General features: G+C 42.5%; 1 long non-coding RNA gene across 2 annotated transcripts in view; it reads left to right on the plus strand.

The window, feature by feature from the left end:
• The window catches only part of LOC122231061, a 28,578-nt gene that overhangs the window by 11,616 nt on the left and 4,624 nt on the right, over positions 1 to 12,338 (plus strand). For both annotated transcript variants that reach the window (XR_006208175.1, XR_006208176.1), the window contains exons 3-5: positions 7,459 to 7,563; positions 8,052 to 8,186; positions 9,864 to 10,051. This is a non-coding gene — a long non-coding RNA (uncharacterized LOC122231061). The remainder of the gene's footprint in view (positions 1 to 7,458; positions 7,564 to 8,051; positions 8,187 to 9,863; positions 10,052 to 12,338) is intronic.

Raw genomic sequence — 12,338 nt, forward strand, 5'->3', positions numbered from 1 at the left:
CAAAATCGTTTGTCTGACTGTTAAAGCCTAAATAAAAGTATCCTTCAGCCATCTGGGTTTGGGAGGTGAATAGCAGGAATGTCACCTGTGTGACTTAATAAATCACTCATTAACTTTCTCCTGGCAGGTTCCGTGGGGGGTGGTGTGAAAGGCCCGGGCGCAGATCCCTGTTGCCTGTGCTTGAGGCTGCTGACCATCCAGGCCCTCCCCATCCAGGGCCAGGGCCTGCGAGGTCTGAGGGAGTCCAAGAATGCCAGACCTAAAAGAAAGGACTAGCCTGAAGTGAAATCTTCAGGGGGCGGATGTTACCCTCAGTCCAAGCTTGCCCAGTCGCTCGGGGCCCTCAGGCTATTCTGTGCCATCCAGGACCCGGACCTCTATGCTGTGTCTTCCCTAGGAACATGCCAGCCCCCTGCTTGGGACCCCTGATTTCCCCACTACACACCCTGCTAAAGGGGCAAGACTAGATTATGATTATCTCCCAGGAGATGAGGAAGGGGTGATCCCACGCCCTAGGTCTCTTTGTTGGCAGAGGTCATCAGGGTGTCCCTCGCGAGGAGGGTTTCTGATGGCAGAAAGGAGGGTGGGCACTTGTGACTCCCCCAGGCAGGTCCCCTGCTCTGCAGGTGTGAGTCAGAGGTTTCTCTCTCCCCCTCCCGCCTCCACCCCACAGCCCCTGGCAGACAAGTGAATCTAATCAGAAGCACAAATGCTCAAGACCGAGTTTTCAGTTTGCGCCGCATCCTAAGACCCTTGTGGTAAGAGCTCTGATTCGCTGCCATCTCACACTCCCTTCCACCGCTCCCCAGGCAGGAGATCACGAGTTCCAGAGCTCTGTGACAGAGAAGAGCCACACGCCTCTAGAACGCTGGATATGGTCTTCTATTCAGGGGAGAATGTTTTCGTGTCGGATCCCATAGGCCACAGAGACAGATCTCTGAGACGTCAGGTTTTCTCTCTCGTTCTTCCCCGGTGCCACCTGTCACTCAAGACACCAGGCCCTAGGACAAGTGCTTTGTGTATTATAGTAGCTCATCTAATCTTCAAGGTAATCCTTTGAGAACCCATTTTATAGATGGAGAAACTAGGGCAGAGAGGCAGCAACCAACGTGCCCTTGGTCACATGGCGACTAAGTGACAGAATCAGGATTTGAAACTAGATCCATCCGACCTCATAGACCAGCTCTCAGCCAGTCGGAGACTCTAGGGCAAGACCGCTGAGGTTACCGTAGTATGAAATGAGTTACTACCCATGAGGTACTTAGAGCAGAGCCTAGAACATTGTAACACTGTGCAGGGTTTATTAATTCATAACAAGCCTTGTGGGACCACAGGAGAAGATGATGCCGAGCATCTGCGTGGCCAGGATGCAGCCCACAAATGGAGGAGTGGCCTGGGACCAGGCTGAAGAGCCTCTCAGATCTCTGCCCCTTTCGAACTCCTGACTGTCCCCCTAACCCCATGTGCTGAGGAGGAAGTGGGAGCCACCGGCACAGTTCTCGGCTCTGCCTGTACTTGACGGTCCCTGGGGCTGGAAAGGGCAAGAGTGATCTCCTGCGAGGGCTCCCAGGAAGGCTGCACTCAGCCCCCTAAGCCTGGACGTTAATACAGCTGGAGTTCGTTTGCATTGGGATCGCACGGCACCGCATCATCCAGGAGATAAGTCTGCATTATGCAAATTACTTGTGCCAGGATTCTCCAGAAATAACCAAGCCACAGGGGAATTGCCTAACCGCTTAACCCTTTCCATCCAGCTCCAGACTGAAAACAGACACTGTTGATCAATGCGAAGTTTCCCAGGACTTGATAACTTGATGCGCAGACAGTGACCACTCAGGATGGGTGTGACGGGCACGGGACTCACCCAGTGGGTTTGCGGGTTTGCCCTTACAGCTGGTTTGAAGCCCGAACTCTGCCTTCCCATACCTCTTGAAGGGGAATGTGTTTCCTCCAGGGGATCCTTGGGGCTCACTGAGGGCGGGAGATTCCTCCAACGGGCCCCAGGAGCTCAGAGTCATTTACTCTGACTGACAAGGCGGTGGGGGTTCTCAGAAAGGTGGTATTTGAACTTGACATTGGGGGTGAGTCAACCAGAGAGAAAGAGCATGTCAGGGACACAGAAGCAGAAAAGTCTTCGGTTTATATTGAGGACAGCAAGTGGTTTAAGCGGACTAGGTAACAAACAAAGGCAAAGTGCATTTTGTGTTACAGAAATCAGTGTAACAAAGCTAGGGATATTTACTAAAATCACCAAGTTCATATCTATGAGCTATAAAATTTACCACTTGAACAAAAGACAAACAAACAAACAATTGCCCAAACTCACTAGACAGATTTCCTACCGGCAGGCATGTGGGCATTGGAGGTTCCAAAGCAAAAGGTAAGGTCGGCACAAATACAAACTCATAACTGGCATTTGCATAGCTGAGCTCCCGGGTCCAGCTGGAGCAGACAAGCCCCAGGAAGGCCAACAGCTTGGCCACCTGGGGCTTAGACTGCCAAGTGAGAAGCAAGCAAAGGGTCCCTCAGAAAGGCCAGTTTCCCCTTGTGAGTGGCAATCTGAGACATCAGCTTTTCTTATGGCCTCCATAAGAAGGAGTCATGGGATCTCAGGGCGGGTGGCCAACCAGAGAGCACCTGATCCATCCTTCTATTTCTAGGCCCAACTATACTACCTCTAACAAAAAATGGAGACAGAGAGATGGTGCTCATCAAATGTGTCTTGTGACAGTACTGTTCCCAGCCCAGCCTGTCCTTTGATGCTCAGAGATCTTACTGATTCCATTCACCCTATGGTGACGATATTTACTGCCTTTATTTTATTTTTATTTTTTTTAATGTTTATTTTTGAGAGAGAGACAGAGACAGACAGAGCCTGAGTGGGGGAGGGGCAGAAAGAGGGAGACACAGAATCCAAAGCAGGCTTCAGGCTCTGAGCTGTCAGCACAGAGCCTGACACAGGGCTGGAACTCATGAACCTCGATATCACCATCTGAGCCGAAGTTGGACGCTTAACCGACTGAGCCACCCAGGCGCCCCTCACTGCCTTTATAACCAAAAGCTGTTTCTTTAGCGTCAGCCTGGAACCCTAGAGAGGAACTGTGAGCATCCATGGCTTTAGATGATAGAAAATGGACCACCTTCTCACATATGCTTCCTACATCTGCCCTCACTTATCAGTTGACAGAACAGGACTCACTAAGCACTGTGCTCTTAGAAAAGTCACTTAATCCCTGTGGACTCAGTTTCATCTCTGTAAAATGCAGATAACAGCATTATATTCTCGTAAGATTGCTGTGGAGATCAAAGGAGAACATAGAAGCTAAATCTGTTCATAAATAATGCAGTATAAATATAAAATATCACAGTATTATTTCTACTTACAAAAGAACAATACCAATGAGCAAACAGTAAGCACAATGAGGCTGAAGTGGCTATATTAATATCAAATAAAGTAGACTTCAAAACAAACGGTATGACCAGAGACAAAGAGGGATATTTCATAATGATAAAAGAATCTATTTATACAGAAGCCATGACAACGTAAATGTGTATCTACCTAACAAGAGAAATTCAAAATACATGAATCAAAAGTCAACAGGACTAAATAGAGAAATAAATAAACTCATAATCATAGAGATTTTAGCACCAGTCTTTCAGCAACTGATAGAATAAGTAGACCAAAATAATCAGTAAATATGTAGGAGACTTAACACTATCAACCATCTTAATTGAATTAACGTGTATAGAATACCACATCCAACAATTACAGAATTTGATGTTTTTTTCAAGAGATCATGGTATATTCACCAAGAAGGACCAAATGTTGGTCCATAAACACAAGCCTCAATACATTTTAAGATCGCAATCTTACAGACTGTATCCCCTCGAAACAGGGGCGCCTGGGTGGTTCAGTCAGTTAGGCATCTGACTCTTGATCTCGGCTCAGGTCATGATCTCACGGTTCATGGGACTGGGCCCCATGTCAGGCTCTGCACTGACAATGCCAGGCCCACTCAGGATTTTCTCTTTCCCTCTCTCTCTGCCCCTCCCTTGCTCATGCTCTCTCTGTCTCTCTCAAAATAAATAAATAGACATTAAAGAAAAAAGAATATGTTCTCCCACAATAGAATTAAATTGCAAACCAGGAATGTTATGATTTCTAGAGAATTCCAAAGCATTTGGAAATTAAAACATACCCACATACCCATGAGCCACAGAAGAAATCACAAGGAAAATTAAAAATATCCCTAAATTAATTATAATTAAAATACTACACATAAAAATTTGCAGAGCACAGCTAAGGTAATGTTAAGGGAAATTTATAGCTCTAAATGCATATTTTAAAAGGTATTAAAAGAAAATTCAGTGACCTCAGATATATCTTTAAACTATAGGTCAAATGTAATTCTCAACCAGGAGTGATTTTATTCCCTAGAGGATACTTGGAAATGTATAGAGACATTTTTGGTGTCACGACTGGGTGAGGGAGAGCTATTAGCATCTAATGGATAGAGGGCAGGTTTGGCCCTAACCATCCTGCAACGAATCAAACAGCCTCCCCCAACAAAGAATTATCCAGTCAAAAATGTCCATAGTGCCAGGGTTGAGAAACCTGAATTAAATATGGCCTGGAAAACAGCCCCACAAAAAAAGCTATAGGCCCAGATAATTTCATTGGTAAATTGTATCAAACATTTCAGGAAACGATGAATACCAATCTTACACAAACTACTGTAGAATACGGAAAACAAACAAACAAACAGTTCCCCATTCATGTTATGAGGCTAGCATAACCTGTTGTTAAAACCTGATAAAGACAGGACATATATACAGGTGAAATTTTTTACCAAAGAAGTTACATTGTGGCCTAGTGAGATTTATTCCAAGAATACAAGGTTAGTTTAAATTCCAAAGAAACCTATTGATATAATTCACCATATTGACAGAAAGAGAAGAAAAACTGCATGATTATCTCAATGGATCAGAAAAAGTCATATGACAAATTCAGCATCATTGGGACTTTTTTTAACTCAGCAAATTAGAAATAAAAAGGTATTTCCTCAATCTCATAAAGGGCATCCATTAAAAACCTACAATTAATATTATACATAATGGTAAATATTGGTTTCTCTCTAAGATCGGGAATAAGGCAAGTATGTTGCCTCTCTCCACTTCTGTTCAACATTTACTAGAGGTCCTAACCCATGTGATAAAACAAGAAACGAAAATAAGCCAAACAGACTGGAGAGAAAGAACTCTGTTCCCACATGAATGTCTATGTATAAAATCCTAAGAAGCCTATGAAAAATAGCGACTATAATCAATAAATAAGTTTAGCAAGATTGTGGGGTACAAGGTCAATCCACAAATGTTAATTATATTTGTATATACTAGCAGCAATTAGAGAATGAAATCTTTAAATATAATTTCTTTTATGATAACATAAAAAATGAAATACTTAGGAATAAATTTTGAAAACATGTATAGGATTTGTACATTAAAAACTACAAAACCTTGGTAAGAAAACTTTTTAAAGAACTAGATATATGGAGAGATACACCATGTGCATGTATTGGACTATGCATTGTTTTAATATGTGAATTACTGAAAATTGATCTACAAATTTAATAAGATCCAATTATAATCTCACCAGGCTTTTTTTTTTTGGGGGGGGGGGGGTGGGGGGAGTAGGAATTGACAAGCTGATTCTAAAATTTACATGGAAATGAAAAGGACCTACAATATTCAAAGCAATCTTGAGAAAAAGGAGAACAAAATTGGAGAACTTGCATATTTGATTTAAGTTTCACTACAAAGCTATAATAATTAAGACAGTATGTACTAGCATAAGAATAGATAAATGTATCAATAGATCAGAAAAGAAAGTCCAGAAATAGAATTAGACTTACGTACTTATCTAATTTCAGCAAAAAACATCAGAAAAATCTGATGGAGAAGGGCAAGGCTTTTCAACAAAGACTATTTCATACCCCACCAAAAAAATGGATATTAGGTTTCAACATAAAACATAAAACCACCAAGCTTCTAGAAAAAAAATAGGATAATATTTTCACAACTTGGTGGGGAGGGTAGGCAACAAAAATTTCTTAGGTAAGACACAGAAATAAATACCCATAAAAGAAGCTACTACCTCAAATTAAGATCTTATTCACACCAAAAGATACTATGGGAAAAATGAATGTGCAAGCTGCAGCCTGGGAGAAATAGTCACAAAATATATACGGGGCAAAGGAATTATATTCAGAATACATAAAGATCCTATAACTCAATAAAAAAGAAGACAAATTGCCTTATTAAAAAATGGGCAAAATATCTGAACAGACATTTCACAAAGGAAGATAAATGAACAATAAATATGTGTAGGACAGTATCCAACATCATTAGTCATCAAAGAAATGCAAACTGAGATACACCAAACATTGGCAAGGATGTGGAGTAAAATGGCACAACCACTTTGGAAAAAGATCTGGCAGCTTTTTTATGAAACTAAATATATACCTACTATATGATACAGTAATTCGCTCTTGGGTATTTACCTGAGATAAATAAAAACCTATGTGTACCCACACAGACATAGGCAAAGTAAACCAACTCATACAGGAGTGTTTTTAGCAACCGCATTCGGAATAGCCCAAAACTGGCAACAGCCCGGGTGTCAATCAATAGGAAAATGGGTAAACCGACTGTGATGTGTTCTTGCCATGGAGTAGTACTCAGCAGTTCAAAGAAACTATACGTTCAACAATGGGGGTAAGTATGAACAACATTATACTGAGTGACAGGAGAGTTACACGAGGGAGTGTATACTGTACGATCCGATTCATGTTAATTCTCCAACAGGCAACACTGATCTATGATGAAAAATAATTGGTGGTTGCCTCCATGGAGTTGGCAGTGGAGACTGCCTAGGTAAGGGCATGAGGGGATTTGGGAGCGATGGTAACGTTTTGGATCTTGATAGAGATTCGAGTTATACAGGTGTACTCATTGAATTCTTACATTTCGTTTTACGTAAATTTGCCCTCCCAATAAAAAATAAGAGCCCTAATCTCAGTTGTTTTTAAAAAATAAGAGCCCTAATCTCAGTTGTTTTTTTTTCTCATCTCATTTTTAACATACGTGTCCTAAAGTACTTAGAGGTGAGTGCACCGATGTCCATGACTTAGTTTGAGATATGTCTAAATATACAATCGATTAATGGAGAAAAAGATGCATTAGATCAGTTTATAATAAACTAGAGAGAAATGCTCATTGTAGCTCGGGGTGGGGGGTGAGCATATGGGCATTCACTGTATGTTTTTTTCAATTTTGGTGCCTGTTTGAAAATTCTCATGATGAAATGCAGGGAAAAAAAGTAACGGTGATGGGAAATATCAGAACTCTTCCTGGTAGCCTCAGGGCAAAGGTATGTGCGCTTCTCCTGTTTCTTTCCAGCCCACCGGCCCACCTGTTGCCATGAATGGGTTCTTCTAAACACAGGCGTCTGATAAACCCACATCATTACGTTGAACTTGCCCAAAAGAATATACAGTGTTTTCAGTAAGTCTGTGCGTACCTTCTAATTTTAATAGTGGTTGCCAGTATGATAAGGTTTATGATAAGTACATTATTTAAGTATATGAAAGGTACCCTTATTTCAGATGTAAAGCTAGTGACACACAACTGCTATATACAGCAGTTTGTGTAATAAATAAAACTCTAACTATATTTATATAATAAGCAAGCTATAAAAAATATAATTATTTTGCAGCCAGGTGATTCTGTTTTACTATCAGCTATAAGAAAGGTAGTTTGCCTTTAAATTTTTTTCGGAAGTGTTTCTACCATACCTGTGAACTGGTTTTAAAGTTTCAGTACAAGATGCCGGAAGATCTTCTTTACCTTCTACTCAGGAGGAACTAACATTCATGGAAGGTTTATGATAGCTACGTCAGATGTTCCCACGGGCACTTTAATTCTACTCTGACATATATCATACCCATTCAAACCTAGTTTCGTCTGCTCTAAGCTGTTCTCCTTTTCACCAGGTACCTCTGCGGCAGATGGGGTAACAATGGCTTTTGATGTGAGAAAGAGTCTGTTATTCCATTTCAAAGGTGCAGGTAAACAGATCTTGTACAGGGGACACAGCAGCAAACGCCTAGCGTCTGAACTCGCCCCAGGTGAGTCGGTGCTGAGTCACTGCAATGACTCAGCTCAAAAGCCTTCTTGTCTTCAAGTTCATAGACCAGAGTCACTGTTCCCCAGGGGGGGGGGGGGGGGGGGTCAATAGGGCCGAATGCCACAACTCCAAAAAAATATTTATCCTGACTTACTTCCTGAGGCAGAAAGACAGAAATTCAGGTCTGCAAAGGCATTTAGGCGTTCTCGATGCATCTTTACCCCAAAGCCCTTGCACTCTTTATTGGCTTGTGCAGAAAGGATTATGCTTTTTCTGTTTAGTAAGATGGTGTGTAGATTTCTGTTTAAAACGGAGAAAGTAGATCTGTAAGTCTAAGAGATTTGGAAAAACAAAAGAGGATCCCCTTCAGAATAAAGAGAAATACCTGTTTCAAATTATCTCATAAAAACTTCATACCGACTACATCTTTCCTTCCTCTGAAGGGCATTTTTTTTAATTTAGTTTATTTTTGAGAGAGACAGAGACAGAGCAAGGGAGAGGCAGAGAGAGTGGGAGACACAGAATCTGAAGCAGGTTCCAGGCCCTGAGCTGTCAGCACAGAGCCCTACTCAGGCTTCCCAAGTCACCAGCTATCAGATCATGACCTGAGCCGAAGTAGGACACTTAACCGACTGAGCCACCCAGGCGCCCCAGAAAGGCATTTTTAAATCAAATCTACAGAACAGGGTAGTCTCATGAATAATTTGCCAGAACTGAATTCTGTGTTGAAATTTACCAAGGTGTTTAACCCATTTAATTTCAGCCCCTTAGATATTCTGATTTATGTTAACGATGTCAGGAAACAAAAAAGAAAGGCAAGGAATTCTAGATTTAGGAAATGTGTCAGCACCTTGGCTGAACATGGTAGCTGCTCACTATGATATTGTGATTTTTAAGAAATAGAAATTTGGTCTTCATCTTGTTCCTAGCACACTGCTCCTAAAACCCTTGGAATTTCCTAAGTGACCAGGGGGATAAAGACGTTTTGTTAATGAAGCAGTTTAGGATAGCCCCTGGGTAACCTGAGGAGGGGCTGGTTGCCAGAGAAACCAACCTGCCGAGGCTAGATAGTCCTGAGAGGGAAGAGGGGCCAGAGGTTGATTGAACTGATCGCCAGGACGGATGATTTAAGTCAATCAGTGACCGTGTAATGAGCCTCCATAAAAACCCAAAAGGGTGGGGTCCAGAGAGTTCCTGGGTTGGTGAACACTTGGAGATTTGGAGAGAAGCGTGCGGTGCGTGGGAGAGAGCAGGGGAGCACAGCTCCCTTTCTCCCATCCTTTGCCCCGGGCACCGCCCCCCCACTGGCCCGGCCCTTAAGTAAAATACTTCTCTGACGTCTGTGAGCCACTCTAGCAAGTTAATGGAAACTGAGGAGGAGGTCATTGGAACCCCCAATCTATAATCAGTGGGGGTGCGGTCTCGTGGGACTGAGTCCGTCACCTGTGGGATCGGAGATATTTCCAGGTGATGGTGTCAGACATGGGTAACAGAACTGGACTCCCTAAAGCACCTGTTAAATGGGTGGCTAACATATCAAAAGGAATGCAAAAAAGGAGCATAATGAATACAGAGCTACCATCATCATGTCCCTGGATTTGGAAAGCACCCAAGCAGAAGTGTGCACGGAGCGCTTTGGAGCTACAATCTACTAATTCTCAAAATTCCTCACCCTCAGAAATGGGCAAATGATACTCCCCTCGACAGAGGAAAACAACCCAGGCACACAGGTGGCATGGCAGACTCGGAATCTTAACAGCAACTTTGAAAGTCACGACACCTGAGAAACCGCCTCTGGGGACACACCCGTTGGCTACAGGTCCACTGAAGGACACACTTTCAGAGAGACCACAAAAGTACGAAAAGGTAAGACTTCTGGCTACAGTCTGTGTAATCCATTAAATATATTTTGTTTTGTAAATCTACATCCATTCAGTTTTCTATCTGTATTGTGTGTATACCGCAGGTCCAAATGATATTACCTCGCTTAGTAGCAAAACAGGAGGGTTTGGATATTGGCACATAGATAATTAGCACCGTGAGAGCATATAGGCCTTGGAGGGGGACACCACTAACCATCAAGATTCTAGATCTCAAGGTCAAACAGCCACCAGCCGGCTGACCTAAAATGGTGCCCTTCTCTCTGCACATCCATTCTGGATTCAGTACTGACCAGGTGATTCTCCCAATATGTAGACCCCTGAGTGATTGCAGTGTGAGGTCGTCCACGTGGGAACATTCCAGCCAACCACACGTCTTCATCCGTATCTTCTTCTGCACCCATCTTTACACGCAGGGCAAACAGTAATACTTGCTGGATGAATTGAGGTGAACATGTGAACTTGGATAAGTTACTTAACCTCTTTAAGGGTTTCTTCTCCCTATAAACAGGAGTTAAAATGGTGCATTCCTTCGTTGCTTTTTGTGAGGATTAAATGAGATAGTGGCAACACCTTTACTAGTAAATGTGAGATACGTAAAGCACCTGGCTTTATACTTACCACTCATTTCACGACGTTAATAACCTTCCATTTGCTCCGCTAACCCTGAGTGGCTTGTAATGAGGGCTATGCCTGACTTTTTAAATTCCCCAACAAGTAGCCCAGTACCCGGTACATACATGTTATTTATTGCATGTGGCATATGAGGCAAGAGTCTCCAGTCTCATTTATCAGAAGTTAGTTACAACCTCTCTGGAGCCCTCCTGAGTCACTGTAGACACCAACAGCTTGTTTCACAGAAATAGATAGAATTTTAAGACCGTAACTAAAGACATTAGTCATGGCTCAGTTACACCCTATCATTGGGATAAGCAGATTTTTCAGCCCTGCATGGGTCGTTCTAGTGCCAAGGTTCTTCAGGCCATAGCCAGCTTCCCTCGGGTGGTCCCCATGGTGGGGGGGGGGGGCGGCGGGGGGGTTTAGTGACAACTCCAGCAAGCAAGAATCTTTAATCCAAGCTCCAAAGTGGGGTGTGTATATCCTAGGTATCACAAGAGACAATCCATTGGGGTATAGAAAGAAACTACTCATTTATGAGAAAAAAAGAAATTAAATCTACTTGGATTGAATATGTGAACTAAGGGGACCAGATGTCCCTGTTTGCCTCAGACTAAAGATTTCCTAGAACACTTGATTTTCAGCGCTCAATCATGAGTGAATTGTTACCTCAGCATGGACTAAGGCTGGCGCCCAAACTGTGTGACACGTGGGTCTGAGAGTGTCCCCAGAGAGACGAGGACATCCTGTACGGGAGAAAGGTTGATGGCGGTGCCTTTGCTCAGTTCATTCACTTCCATCAAATTGCAACATAGTGAGTTTTACAGGATGATCATCTGTGTGATTAATCTTATGGACACAGCACCTCTCAGTGACGCAAGCTTTATAGTGGGATGGGACTCTTGCACCATGAAGAGAATCACTGATTATCTCCCGGCTAAAACTCCAAAGAACTGTCAGACTGAAACATGAATTATGGATATTTTTTACCTAAACTTGCTATTCTTTTTTGGTTGATAAGTTTACTGTGCAAAATATGTTATCTGCGGATTTTTTAATGTTTCGTGTATTTTTGAGAGAGTGCAAGCAGCGGTGGGGCAGAGAGACGGGGGGACAGAGGATTCGCAGTGGGCTCTGGGCTGACAGTTGTGAGCCCGACTTGGGGCTTGAACTCATGAACCAGGAGATCGTGACCTGAGCCGAAGTCGGACGTTCAACCAACCAAGTCACCCAGGCGCCTCAGATATTTTTTAAGTAACGAACATAATTTACATTTAACCAGCCCATCAAAACAAAGATGACACTTTAATGATGCTTTTATAAACTCATGTAATGGGGAAAACATTTAGAAAGTGGAAGTTTAGTAGATGTTGAGGGATATATCCTCATCATGGGCTATTGTTGCTGACAATTATGATTTAGGTGTGTGTCACCTATGAAAACTGTCTTCATATCTTTTTTTTTTTTTAAGTAGAAGCAGAATGTTTTAGCTTGTTTAAGAACTTTCCAGATAAAGATTTTGAGTGGTTTTAACTCAGTGTGTTGAAAATATAAAAAGGCAGCTCCCTCGGTGAGTTTATAAGACTAATTGATGTCAGCTAGGATGGTAATTTACTAGCCAGATTTACAAATAAAGCTTTGCAAAATTGATGGAA

This window comes from Panthera tigris, chromosome D1 (assembly GCF_018350195.1).
Source record: "Panthera tigris isolate Pti1 chromosome D1, P.tigris_Pti1_mat1.1, whole genome shotgun sequence".
Lineage (NCBI taxonomy): Eukaryota > Metazoa > Chordata > Mammalia > Carnivora > Felidae > Panthera > Panthera tigris.